The sequence below is a fragment of the Puma concolor genome, chromosome C2, assembly GCF_028749965.1.
Source record: "Puma concolor isolate L17-30 chromosome C2, mPumCon1.1.hap2, whole genome shotgun sequence".
Classification (NCBI taxonomy): domain Eukaryota; kingdom Metazoa; phylum Chordata; class Mammalia; order Carnivora; family Felidae; genus Puma; species Puma concolor.
In genome coordinates, this window is record NC_141675.1 from 70900964 (window position 1) to 70916246 (window position 15283).

Sequence of the window (15283 nt, forward strand, 5' to 3'; positions counted from 1 at the left end):
ATATTGAGGATACAGTGATTGAGGACCATAGAAAATGTCTACATAATGCTGGGTAACAGCTAAATAACAATATTTAAATCCAGTTAAGATATGGATGTTTTTATATGTTCTCATATAAAAAACAATTCTTAGTAAGCTGATTTGACACTGATTTTCTAATTTCAATTATAACCATTGGATGACTTACATTAAGGGCTTTCTTGTTTATGAAGAGTTATGGCTTCCTGTTAATAAGAGGAACATGTGGGGGCATCTGGGTGGCTCAATTAAGTGTCTGAATTTGGCTCATGTCACAGTATCACGGTTTGCAAGTTTGAGCTTCACATTGATCTCTCTGCTGTCAGAGCAGAACCTGCTTTGAATCCTCTGCCCCTTTTCCCTGCCCCTTCCTCCCTCTTAAAAATGAATAAACATTAAAAAATACAGGAGGAACATGTGCTTACCTAAGTATGTGTGAATTGTATCTGTCATGTAAAGTTTCCTAATAAATGACCAGGTATCATCTCTCTGATACCTTCATTTATTTCCCCAGCAAAGCCAAGGCAATTAAGTCTCAGTAGGTTATTTTTCACAACACAACTATACACGCTAAACTGTAGCATTGGTAAGTCTCTATAGACATTTATCCAAGCTCACCTTTACTGTAAACACTGGCTACTGTGTACATGCTAAGGGGATGAGGATTGAAAGTAGGCAATATTGAGCAGAGAAAACATAATACCACTTGAAAATACAGAAAACTGCTGCTGCATTAATAGAAAGCAAAGTTGCTATTTAGAGATCTCCTTCATACATACAACATGGGTACAGTTAGATTCTGTGTCAACACCCAGCCTCTTCTCAGTAGCGTCTATAAAACCTCAGGGGCTTAGGGACTGTTTCCTTCATTCAACCTTTTATTAAAAAATGAAAAATCATTCTATAGGCCAGGTATGTAAGGAAGTAGCACAAAAATGGAGACAGCAATTTTCATATACAAAACAGATGTATAATATAGCAAAACAGAGAAGGTAGGACTACAAAACAAGGCAAAATCAGAAAGAACAGTTATAGTGCTGTAGGTATTTAGGTATTTAGGTGAGAGAGAGATCGTCTGTTGGGTGATAGTGGTGGATTGAAAATAGGATGTGAAGACAATAGAATTTAAAACAACTGATGTGATGAGTATGGGAAGGAGTAATTGGATTAAATGCTTATTACAAAATTATGAGAGCACATGTAAAATCAAATAGCTTGAAATCATAATCAGTACATAGATCACTATCAAAAATTATTCAGAAGCCTAGGACTATAGATAATCTCTATTGTATGCTTGAAAAATTTTTTCCCATCCCCCCCCCCATCTCACCTCTGGTAGCCATCAGTTTGTCCCCTATAGTTAAGAGTCTTTTCTTGATTTGTCTCTCTGTTTTTAATTTTTCTCACTTGGTTTGTTTCTTAAATTACACATGTAATGGAGATTATATGGTATTTGTCTTTTACTTATTTTCCTTAGCATTACACTCTATAGTTCTATCCATGTTGTCACCTATGGCAAGATTTCATGCTTTTTTGTGGCTAATATTCTTCTGTGTGTGTGTGTGTACACACACACACACTTGGGCTGCTTCCGTAATTTGGTTATTGTAAATAATGCTGCAGTAAACATTAGGGTGCATGTATCCCTTTGCATTAGTGGTTTTGCATTTTTTTTTTTTTTTTTTTTTTTTTTGGTAAATACCAAGTAATGTGATTACTGGACCATAGGATAATTCTTTTTTTTTAATATGAAATTTATTGTCAAATTGGTTTCCATACAACACCCAGTGCTCATCCCAAAAGGTGCCCTCCTCAATACCCATCACCCCCCCTCCCCCCCCTCCCACCCCCCCATCAACCCTCAGTTTGTTCTCAGTTTTAAAGAGTCTCTTATGCTTTGGCTCCCTCCCTCTCTAACCTTTTTTTTTTCTTCCCCTCCCCCATGGATTTCTGTTAAGTTTCTCAGAATCCACATAGGAGTGAAAACATATGGTATCTGTCTTTCTCTGTATGACTTATTTCACTTACCATAACACTCTCCAGTTTCATCCACGTTGCTACAAAAAGCCATATTTCATTCTTTCTCATTGCCATGTAGTATTCCATTGTGTATATAAACCACACTTTCTTTATCCATTCATCAGTTGATGGACATTTAGGCTCTTTCCATAATTTGGCCATTGTTGAAAGTGCTATAAACATTGGGGTACAAGTGCCCCTATGCATCCGCACTCCTGTATCCCTTGGGTAAAGTCCTAGCAGTGCTATTGCTGGGTCATAGGGTAGGTCTATTTTTAATTTTTTTGAGGAACCCTCGACACTGTTTTCCAGAGTGCACCAGTTTGCATTCCCACCAACAGTGCAAGAGGGTTCTCGTTTCTCCACATCCTCTCCAGAATCTATAGTCTCCTGATTTGTTCATTTTAGCCACTCTGTCTGGCGTGAGGTGATATCTCAGTGTGGTTTTGATTTGTATTTCCCTGATGAGAAGTGACGTTGAGCATCTTTTCATGTGCCTGTTGGCCATCTGGATGTTTTCTTTAGAGAAGTGTCTATTCATGTTTTCTGCCCATTTCTTCACTGGATTATTTGTTTTTCAGGTGTAGAGTTTGGTGAGCTCTTTATAGATTTTGGATACTAGCCCTTTGTCTGATATATCATTTGCAAATATCTTTTCCCATTCCGTTGGTTGCCTTTTAGTTTTGTTGATTGTTTCCTTTGCTGTGCAGACGCTTTTTATCTTCATGAGGTCACAATAGTTCATTTTTGCTTTTAATTCCCTTGCCTTTGGGGATGTGTCAAGTAAGAAATTGCTGCAGCTGAGGTCAGAGAGGCTTTTTTCCTGCTTTCTCCTCTAGGGTTTTGATGGTTTCCTGTCTCAGATTCAGGTCCTTTATCCATTTTGAGTTTGTTGTGAATCGTGTACGAAAGTGGTCTAGTTTCATCCTTCTGCATGTTGCTGTCACTGGACCATAGGGTAATTCTATTTTTAATGTTTTGAGGAACCTCCATACAGTGGCTACACCAGTTTGCACAGTGGTTCCTTTTCTTCCCCTTCTTGTCCAGCACTTGTTTCTTGTGTTGTTGATTTTAGCCATTCTGACAAGTGTAAGGTGAGATTGTAGTTTTGATTTACATTTCCTTGATGATGAGTGATATTGAGCATCTTTTCATGTATGTGTTTGTCATCTGTATGTTTTCTTTGGAGGAATGTCTGTTCATGTCTTCTGTCCATTTTTAATTGGATTTTTTGGGGGGCGTGTGGAGTTGTATACATTCTTTATATATTTGGGATACTAACCCTTTATTGGATAAGTCATTTGCAAATATCTTCTCCAATTCCATAGGTTGACTTTTAGTTTTGCTGATTGTTTCCTTCACTGTCAAGAAAATTTTTATTTTGATGTAGCCCCAATAGTGTATTTTTGCTTTCATTATCCTTGCCTCAGGTGATGTATCAAGGGAATGTTGCTATGGCTGATATCAGGGACATCACTGCCTGTGCTCTCTTGTAGGATTTTTATGGTTTCAGGTTACACATTTAGGTCTTTAATCCATTTGAGTTTATTTTTGTGTAGGGTGAAAGAAAGTAGTCCAGTTTCATTCTGTAGCATGTCGCTGTTCAGTTTTCCCAACACCATTTGTTGAAGAGACTGTCTTTTTCATTCCTCCTTTGTCAAAGATTAACTGACCATATAATTTGTGGGTTTATTTCTGGGTTTTCTGTTCTATTCCACTGGCCTATGTGTCTTTTTTTATGCCAGTATCATACTGTTTTAATTGCTACCACTTTGTAATATAACTTGAAATCTGGAATTGTGATACCACTAGTTTTGTTTTTCTTTTTCAGGATTTTTTTTTTTTTTTTTTTGGTTATTCTAGGTTCTTTGTGCTTCCATACAAATTTCAGCGTGGGTGGTTCTAGTTCTGTGAAAAAATGCTCTTGGTATTCTGATAAGGATACCATTAAATGTGTAGATTGCTTTGGGTGATATAGACATTTTAACAGTGTCTGTTGTTTCAACTCATGAACATGAAATGTCTTTCCATTTCTTTGCATTATCTTGAATTTCTTTCATCAGTGTTGTATAGTTTCCAGAGTACCAGTCTTTCACCTTTTTGGTTAAGTGTATTCCTATTTTATTGTGTTTGGTGCAGTTGTAACTGGGGTTGTTTTCTCAATTTCACTTTCAGTTGTTCCATTATTAGTGTATAGGAATGCAACAGATATTTCTACACTGATTTTTATACTCTGTAACCTCAGTGTATTTATTTTTCAGTTCTAGTTTTTCGGTGGAGTCTTTAGGGTTTTCTATATATAGTATTATGTCACCTGCAAGTAGTGAGAGTTTTATTCATTACCAATTTAGATGCCTTTTCTTTATGTTGTCTAATTGCTGTGGTTATGACTTCCAGTACTATGTTGAATAAAAGTGGTGATAGTGAACATCCTTGTCTTGTTCCTGACTATAGAGAAAAAGCTCTCAGTTTTTCACCATTGAGTATGATGTTGGCCGTGGATTTTTCATATAGGGACTTTATTATGTTGAGGTATGTTCCCTCAAGACCTATTTTTCAGTGTTTTTATCATGAATGGATGTTGTACTTTGTATACTTGAAATTTTTAAAGGAGTAAATCTTAAGTGTTCTCACCACAAACACACATGAAAGGTAACTCTGTGAGGGGATGAATAGGTTAATTAATTTGATTGTGATAACTATTTCACAGTATGTAAACATATCAAAACATCACACTGTATACCTTAAAGATAAGCAATTTTATTTGTCAATTATACCTCAATAAATCTGGGAGAAAAAAAAGAAGCCCAGAAGTGGGAATGGGAAAAAGCAAAAATGGGTGGTGATTCAGAGGTGGGGACTAACAAAGCTGGAATGGTTGCCAGTCAAGGAACAAAAATTCTTGGGTGATATCAGGTGGTCTCAGTTGAACCGAGTAGACCAGAGGTACAACTGGGGTGGGAGAGAATGAGTGTGCTCAGAAGAGATGTGATGACTTTGGAACAAATGGAATAGATGGACCGGTGTGATCACATGCAGATGGAGAACAGGTTCTGTGATGGTATGGAGCGGGGATGTAGAAGGTAATAAAGTTATTGTTCTAAGGGCATGCTTATTCCTCACATTTCCCAGGAAGAGAGGTAATTCATTTGCAGAAGGAAAAATTGTAGTAGGAGAACTTTTCATGCCTTCTCTCAAAAGAGGGGTAGCAACTTCCTTGGTGGTAAGATCAGGAAAGAAGCCTTTGCTGCTCAGTCCCTTCCAGAGGACTCTACTTCAGTCTGTCATCAGGAAGCATGAATTCTTGTTTTCTTTATATGGGAGGCCTTCCTATCTGGGTGGGCAGGCTTTAATTCATGAACAAAAGCAGTAAGGGGGCGCCTGGATGGCTCAGTCAGTTAAGCATTGGACTCCTGATTTTGGCTCACGTCGTGGGATCGAATCCTGCGTCAGGCTGTGCGCTGATGACACAGAGCCTGCTTGGGATTCTCTCTGTCCCTCACTCTCTACCTCTCTCAAAATGAATAAATAAACATTAAAAAAAGTAGTAGGAATCCCATTACACCCAAGCCTAAGCTACATGTTCCATTTCAGCACATTCAATAAATGCTAAAGCCTCATCTCTTTGATACCTTCCTAAATTTCTCTGAAATAAATTTCTCAATTGATTCTGAACTTGGATGGAAGCAGGATGTAATTGTTACCTTCCCAAATTCTAAGAGCCATGATGAAAAAAACTTTTGAGGTGGGGAAATTTGATCAGTTGACAAGGTATTGCCAACAAACGGATGACTTGATAGAAAGGTCACAGAGTATGAGGAAGCCAGGAATCTCTGAAGTAGTAATATATAGAAAACTTACTAGCATGATGCTAAAGTCTCTGAGGGAGATTTCAGGACTTAGATAAGGAAATGTGGGAGTGTATCATCTAGTCTTTTAGATGCTGGACAGAAACAAAAAATGTTGGCGGGGGTGTGAAACAATGATAGCTACCATACACTTATATTGAGACTATAAGTTGATATGGTATGGTTTGGTGTTATCTAGTAAAACTTAAGATGTGCATGTCATATGATCTTACGTTCTTCTCTTAGGTATCCACTTTCAGAAACACCACACATTAAGGCAAAATACATATTCACATATGCCCCTAGAAGTTTTGTTAGCAATAGTAAAAACAAATGATCAAAAACTGTTCTCATGCATTGCAGTGGAATATTATACAGTACTAGAATGGAATATTATATAATAATAAAAGTGACCAATCTTCAACTAAACCTAACAGCACAGTTCTGAACCAAAGAAGCAAGGCAAAGGAATATTTAAACTATAACTCGTTTAAAAAGTTAAGAATAGACGATATAAATCTATTATTATTTATCAAATCACTCTTGACTTTTGCTTTTCTACATTCCTTACTCAGGGGCTTCTTAGTATTTCTTGAGAAAGTTATAAATGTACAGATTATATAATTCAAGCTACCTCATTTAAAATGTGCTATCTTTATTTAATGTGTTATCATAAAGAAGTCACGCAAAAAATAATTTGAAATAATCACTTTGGAATGATAGAAACACAACAAAAGGAAACAAGATGAGAGTTAACATCATTCAAATAGTTTTGCTATTTATCTCCAAAATTGTTAAGTGACTTGTCTAAGATTGCTCAGCTGAAATGGACAGAGCTGACACTTTCATGTAGGCATTTTGCTCTGGTTCATTGGTCCTCAGATTTTAGTGAGCAGTCTAATCACTTAGAGGGCTCATTCACACTCCTAACACACTCCGATATTCTGAACTCCTAACATATTCCCAGGTAATGCTGATTCTGAGGAGGACAACTGGTTTAGATAAGGAAAATAATAAGAGTTATCTTATAGGATACACACACATTTAAAGGGTTAATAACTTCGGATAGGTAAGACACTTAACACAGTGCTAGGCATGCAATATTCACACATAAATGTCATTTTTTATTATTATTACTACTATTCCTCTAGAATCTTTAATGGTCATGTGAAAGTCCCACATTAGGCATGCCACCTTCCTCCCTTTTTGCACTGCATCCTCCTGGGGCTCTTCATCTTTTTCTTTCTTTAAGTTTTTTTTTTTTAAAGTTTATTTTTTTAATGTTTATTTATTTATTTTGAGAGAGAGAGATAGCATGTGTGCATGTGCATGAGTTGGGGAGGGGCAGAGAGAGAGAATGAGAAAGAATCCCAAGCAGGCTCCACAGCGTCAGTGCAGAGCCTGATAGGGCCCTAACTCACAGACGGTAAGATCATGACTTGAGCTGAAATCAAGGGTTGGATGCTTAACCAACTGTGACACCCAGGCTCCTCTGGGCTCTTCATCATTTTACATGCCGATGGGCAGGCTCTTTTTCTCCTGGATCTTCTCCTTCTTCAGAGAGGAGAATCTAAGACATCTGTAAACTGCTCTTTGCTACTAGAGATTGCCTTCCATGAAATAATCTTTGACATGTTCCTGTTAAACACCACCTTCTCAGCAGGGCTGATGAAAAGAATGCAAGAATTTAAAGGGTTAGAGCCTCATTCTGTTGCATTAAAATGAGAATGTGATGAAGTCATGGTCAAGCAGAAATCCTTCAGTGGCTCCTTCCCAGGAGGGAGACTCAGTCTTCCCTGTGACCTGCCCTTACCAACCTGTTCTGCTTCCTCATATACCCTTCTCCTGCTTCCCAGTCCTGGGAGCCACTGGTGCTTCTGATCCTTGGAGTTCCTCCTGCTTCAGGCTCTTTGCTCACATTGTTCCCTCTAGCATGACCACTCTATCTTTCATCCACATGGCTATTTATTTCCCACTCGTCCTTCCACTATCTGTCCAACCATTGTTTCCTCAAGAAGGCCTTTTATGATATTCTAGATTAGTGAAAATCACTGCTTTATGCTCTGGAGCACCTTCATCTTTTATTTCAGAGCATTTATCACAGTTTGTAATAGTATACTTATGTATGTGATGATTTGATTACTATTTGATTCCCTCACTACCAACATTATTTAATGGAACTTCCTGTGATAATGGAAATCTTTTATATATTAAACACTTAAAATGTGAGTAATGTGACTGAAGAACTGAAGTTTTAGTTTTATTTAATTTTAATATCCACAAGTGACTAATAGCTACCATGTTAGACAGCAGAATGCTAGACTGTAGGCTCATAAGGAAAGGAGCCCTAACTATATTGTTCATTTCTGTATTCCCAGCTTCTATCACAGGGTCTAATAAATGAAATGATCTTAGTAAATATTTATGAAGTGAATGATCTCTCCAATGTCTATATATTTTAATACTATAAAAGAGTTGAAAGTCTTTCTTTTTTTTTTCTATCAGAATAATTCCCTCTTTTTATTTTTTTTTCTTATAAGAAATTAAATCGAACATTGGTGACACTAAGAAATGCTTTTTGTGTGAAATTCTGAATTGCCTAAACCTTGTAGCTTATATATAGGTAACATCTATTGCTTCAGTCCACTGAGAGTACATTTTAAGATTCTTTGTAATTAAAAAAAAAAAAGTTAATTTATTTCCAACTATTCTTTCTTTTGCTTAGAATTTTCTTCTAAGTAGTCCTTATTTCTCATTTACTCAGAGCATTTTGTAAGTTTCTGCTGTCATTTGATGATTTAAAATGATTTCTTCTTTATGAACAAAGAATTGCAGACACACAAAGAATGTTAAAGTAGAAAAGTAGCCATATGAGTATAATTTATAAGAAATACCTTATTTTCTAAATATTATACCATTTGCCTACATTTCCAAAAATTACCTAAAAGCAGTCAATGATAAGGAGCTTTCTTGGATTAAAAATGACCACTCTCAATTTTTGAGCTCTAATCATTACTATATGGATGGCTAAACTTTAGGTAACTACCCAAAGATATCCGATCTAGTCCCTGGCACACACACAACAGGTACTAATAACACGGGTTTTGCCTATTCAGTGTTTCTGTCAATTAGTACAATTGCCTGTCGGTAATATATTGATAAAAACTAATGCCTTTATCCCTGTAGGGAAGATTATCTAATGATCCCACTGTTCCTAACTTCCTTGAAGACTTGGAGGTTCAGGAGGCCAGTACTTATTTCATTTTGATGGCAGAGGTTTTTTCTGGCACGACTTCTAAAGAAACTCTTACTTATCTTCTTGCTTATGACTATAACTGTTTTCCTGAGTGTGAGATTGGGGTCACAGGGACTCTGCTACAGACTCTTTATTAAGGGGGGGTAGCATGGTGTGCAACAGCTTACTATTTTTCTGGGTCTTTACAGTCTATTTAAAGGTCATCTTCCTTTACTTCCTATAGTAAGTCAGCCAGAAAAAAGAAAAGATGACCTTAAATTCATAAAAATATCCTATTTTTAAAAAATTTTCCTTGAACCTCTAAAAAAGCACCCTTTTGTGTTGATGTGTCTCTCATTCATATACTGGGCATCTGCCTTGAGTATAGGGACCATAGGTGTGTTACCACTATGAAAATTAACTATTGCAAAATAAGATTAATGTGGAAAGTTAGATTTTAAAATCAAGATATAAGAGAACAAGCAAAGATGTGCAGAATCAAATTGAAGAGAAAGATTTGTTCTGAGTTAGGCAAGAATGACATATGCTCACTTAAATAGCCATTTTCAGTACAAAATAGATATCAATGAGAAGAGGATAGGTAGGTTTATCGTCCATGGGGACTAAGAGGAGAATCGTAGAAGCAACTGTTGGCAGGCAGTGCCCATGCCAAGGAAATGAACCCTGCCATTTCCTTGGCTTGACATCCCTGTAGGAGGGAAGAACTTTCTCACCAAGAAACCACCTGGGTGTTTAAAATGGGCTTCGTATTTAATTTCCCTCCAAGGAAAAATGTATAGAGAGGCTGGTATGGGTATATGGCTCTCTTGCCAGCTTCTAACAAGTAATAAATGATTTGGCCTGCTATCTCTGCCAACAACATTAGGTTCCTGAGCTGTAATCTTGATAGCCAGTTCTGAACCAAAGACATTTCCCTGGTAAATAGGTTTCTCTGCTTCACACATAAAATACAAAATGCCAATTAAATTTGATTTAAGATAAATAATTTGGAGAATAATTATTCTAAAAATCATCATTTATCTAAATTTCAAACTGAACTGGGCATCCTACATTCTGTCTGCTAAGCCAACTTAGTGAAGATCTGTGTGAACTGCCAACTTCCCTAACCTGCAAGCCACCCTCGGGCATGACACTGGTATGAGTTAATATTTGAGGGTGAAGCCATGTCCTGCACTTGATGGGGCTGATGATTCTTTTCCATCTTATCTGATTTGAGCTTCACAATGAATATGTGCCCTCCCTGGTATCCATGACTACCATGTGTTCATCATCATGAGAATAATGAGACCCTCTAACTTCTGGTCTACTGTCTTTTCCATTTGACTGCCTCTCTTAGAGGATGTCTTATTTCACATCATTTCATTAGCTGTTTGTGTTAATCCCTTGATTCTCACTTTGAACACTTACTCCCAGCATCACTTTCAAAGAGTAAGTCATTTCATTTGCTTCCTAACTGATAAGGAGTTGCACTGACACATAATACTTCTCATGGGAATGTAACAGTAGAAATAGAGGTTCAGAATATGCCCCAAGCAAACTTTTGGTTTGACAGACCTTGGATTGGGCACCTTTCTGGACTTCTTTTCTAAGTCAGAAGTCCCTTCATTCCTACCCTCCCCCAAGTATTGAAGATTTCCTTAGCTGTTGTTGTTGTTTCCTTAAAATGTTCCAACTTTTCTTTCCAAACCTTCTGTCAAGAAAAGACCTTTTTGCTCAACTAACCTAAGGTTAAAAGTGCCCAATAATGGGCTTAATTAAGTTAAATGAATGCTTATGGACAGCTTGTAGGGAAGAATGTTATGGTACTTTACTATTTAGAGGGGGATCCTTTCAATTACTTTGAAAAGACTGGCATTTGATGTTTATGGAAGATGGAAGGTTCTAGGAATGTTTGTAAAGTCTCTTTAAAAATTATTTAGATCAATAGGTGGACAATCAAAATCATTGAATCCTGTCTGAACAGGGAGCATGACGTGAAGAGGACAGTATGGTTCAGTTTCTCTTGCATGGAAGAAGTTAAATGAATATGCAGCCAGCAGGTCTGTTGAGAAGCAGGACCTGTAGCTTCAGTGTCTGAAATCTGTCCCTGATTCTAATGACTCATTTTGTGACCCTATGCAACTTATTAACTTCTTTACTCTAATCTTATCTGCTGGAAAAGAGATTTAATAATACACAATTCATAAGAGATTATAATCCCAAATCATTAATGCAAGAATCTGTAGAGAGAAAATACTGTTAGCTGGTAGAGTGGGAGTGATAAAAGTAATTCTGAAAGGCAACATTTGAAAAATTGGAGACAGTAACAAAATAAACTTGTAATGCTACAATTATGGCTTAAAAAATAGAATAACTTAGAATCAAGAGGTTAAATCATTGGAGACCTAGAAAATGGAGAGGCACTGTAGGGAGCAAGAACAAATCTAAACCATATTGTGCCGTGTGACATGCCTGTTTCCACTGTCACTACCCCCACTTCCTATGATTGCTCCCCATTTTTGTCTTTTCTCCACATCCCAAACACTGCATTCTATTAAGGGCCTTCTCTTTTTGCCACTCTAAACTTGAAACTTGTTCTGAAATGCTTTTTATGTACTAAGACAGGTATGAAGTAATAAGTCAAAAAGGGTATTATTTTACAGGCTGGTGGCAGAATTTCTTCTGAGAAAATATTTTCGATTTAATATTTGAGAAAGAAAGGTGAAGGCTGCAAGGATAGGTCGGAAGGAAGCAACTAAACTATCTTCCAAAGAAATGACGTTGTGGGTGAAGGAATACTCCAGGAGGTGGAGAAGAGGAAAACAGAAGGCTGGCAGAAAGCCAGCAACCCAAATTGGTAGCAATGGCAGAGATACTCTGTAAAAACTTAGACATCTAATATTCATCCTTAAGCTGTTCCATTATTATGTTATAGAACTACCCACACCAAGGCCTTTGTGCTTTCATCTGTGTGTGTGGAATGGAGGAAATGGGTCACAGTGCACTTGAAATGCAAGTCTAGGTCACAAGAGGCAGAAGCCAGACAGCTGGTGGACAAAAGTGAAATGATGGATGAATTAAATGAACTCAGAGGAAATAGAGTTTTGAAGCTTGAGGTGACTGAGAAAAAAACCAAATACTTCTTCTCCTCCAGAATTTCCACTGATTTCTACCACAAACAGGAAAGGGTTTCAGTGCGCTTTGCTTTAATTTCCACAGACTGGTATCTTAACAACTCTAGCATTTAATTTGGGCTATAAAAAGCCCCTCTCTGGGGCTGTGTGACGTGGGGCAGAAAGCTGGCATCCCTCATTTCCGTCTTGCATTTCCCCAGTCTACCCTCGCCTTGCTGCTCCTTGTGGCAATTCCAGAAAAGAGTTCCTTTGAACTATGAATTGCACAGCTGGGAAAAAACAAACAAACAAGCCAACAACAACATTGTTTTAAGCAGTTGGAAAATCTCTTTGGAAAGATATTTCTATTTTAGTACAGATCAAATAAAATGATTGGGACTGTGTGAAGTAATGTCATGCACAAGGCTTTCCAGGAATGTGGGGACAAGTTGGAAAAGTGTGCATAGGGTTGGGCTGGAAGATGGTAGGCCAGATGAGGAATCTGCAGGATAAAGCCTGGAATTTGAAGTCTTCCCAGTGAGCCCCAGACATTCCCCAGAGGAGCATTTTCTAAAGACTATTTTGGCAGAAAAAGAGAATAGATTTTAAGAAGAAAAACTGTAATTTAAGTTCAATTGCTGACCTTTAACATTATATTCTGCTGTCAGAATATCTCAAAGACCTTGAAGCTTAATAAAAAGATTCAAATATTATTATACCGTCCACTGATGATAGCACAACTGTAGCTTATACTGTTTTGTTTTTGCAAGAAGTATTACATTTTGCTGTGAATGCTAATAATTTCTTAAATAGCATGTAAGATAGAAGTACCAAGAAACTCTTCTCTTCATATAAGAAAAGGTATAATTTTTCACCTAAAAAAATTAAGATTTTATTCCCGTTCCTTCACTTCCTTCGAATTGCTTTTTAAAAGCAATTTCTTAACATTTCTTAAGCTTCTTTTACAAAGGTGATACTTTTGAGAACTGAGTTCAGGATTCTCAAATTTCTCTTCTATCATTTGGTGCTGGTAGAGATCCCCTCACTTTAAAAAATGACTTTTAAATGACAATCTCACAGCTCATTTTTAAATAGCCTCTTTCCATTTCTGCAGAATTGCCTTGGAGTTCAAACAAAATGAGTCACCCAAGGGAAAAAAAATCACAAGCCATTTTTATGCATTCTCCAGAGCAGAAATTTAATTTAATGGCACTGATATAGAAGAACTCCTTCATGCAGCAATTTAAAAGTCAGTTCCTTTACTTTTATGACAGTAACAAGTTATCTATGCAGATGAAATAATAATGAGTGGTGAATGAATGGTGCTCATGTATGTATGGGAATGGGGTGCTGGTGATGAGGGAAAGGGGTAGACATAGTATCAAAGGGATAAATAATTATGTAATATAATTTGGGGGGAGGGTGTCATTGGAGCCCTTCCTGCCTCCTCACTGGGATCAGAGCCATCTCAGTCCCCCATAGCTCCTTCCTTCCTCCTCCTCTGCCTTCTGATTGGAAGGGTTTTCCTGTGGGAAAAATGGAGGATGGCAAAAAAGGAACTTGAAGTGGTTCAAAATTTCTCTACAAGTTCAAATTGTTTATCTCTACCTTATGTCTGTTTTTCTAACATTACAGAGAACTTACCAAGGTGTCCTGTTCTAAGTCCTATGTCCCCTTTCTGCCATGAGGGTCCTTTCCTTGACTCCCACACCTGGGGATGAATCCACTACAGAAGTAGATATATGTGTGCATACATGTTCTCACGTGCCTCAAGAAAATCTACATGTTTAGAATAAGTGACAATACTGGTCTAAGGGCTCTCTGTTACATTTTGAAATGATCTCCTCTATGGTTCACAATTTCATTTCTTCAACAGGACATATTTTTTATGTTTTATTCAGTATAATTAACATACAGTGTTATATTAGTTTCAAGGATATAATATAATGATTACTCTATATATTACTCATTGCTTGTCACAGTAAGTAATTCCTTTATCTACTTCACCCATTCCCCCACAACTCCTCTCTGGCAACCACTAGTTGGTACTCTGCATTTAAGTCTCTTTCTTGGTTTTTCTCTTTTTCCTTTGTGCATTTGAGTGAATCGTATGGTATTTGTCTTTCTCTGACTCACTTATTTCACTTAATATTGTACCCTGTAGGTCCGTCCATGATATTGCAAATGGCAAATGTCAAGTCTGTTTTATGGCTGAGTAATATTCCAGTGTGTGTGTGTGTACACACCCCACTCTTACCCATTCATCTATCAATGGTCACTTGGGTTGCTTCCATATCTTGGCTATTATAAATGTTGCTGCAGCAAACATAGGGGTGCATAAATAATTTCATATCTTTTCTTTGCTTCCTTTGGGTAGATACCCAGTGGTGGAATTATTGAATCATATGGTAGTTCTATTTAATTTTCTGAACCTCAGTACTGTTGGCTACAGTGGCTGCATCAATTTGCTTTCTCAACAGTGCATAAGGGTTTCTTTTTCTCCACATCCTTGCCAACACTTGTTATTTCTTGTAGTTTTGAGTCTAGCCATTACGACAAGTGTAAGGTGATATCTTACTGTGTTTTTTTCAATGTTTACTTATTTTTGAGAGAGAGAGAGAGCATGAACAGGGGAGGGACAGAGAGCCGGACGCAGGACTCAAACCCATGAACCGTGAGATCATGACCTGAGCCAAAGTCGGACGCTTAACCGACTGAGCCACCCAGGCACCCCTCACTGCAGTTTTGATTTGCATTTCCCTGATGATTAGTGATGTTAAGCATCTTGTCATGTATCTGTTTGCCATGCATATGTCTTCTCTGGAAAATGTCTACTCATGCCATCTTCCCATTTTTAATAGGATTATATTTTTGGGTGTTGAGTTTTATGAGTTATTTGCAAATATCATTTCCCATTCAGTGGGTTGCTTTGTTTTCTGGACAGTTTCTTTTGCTATGCAAAAGCATTTTATTTTGCTATACTCCCAATACTTTAGTTTTGCTTTTGTTTCCCTTGCTTGAGGAGACAGATCTATAGAAAATGTTTCCAT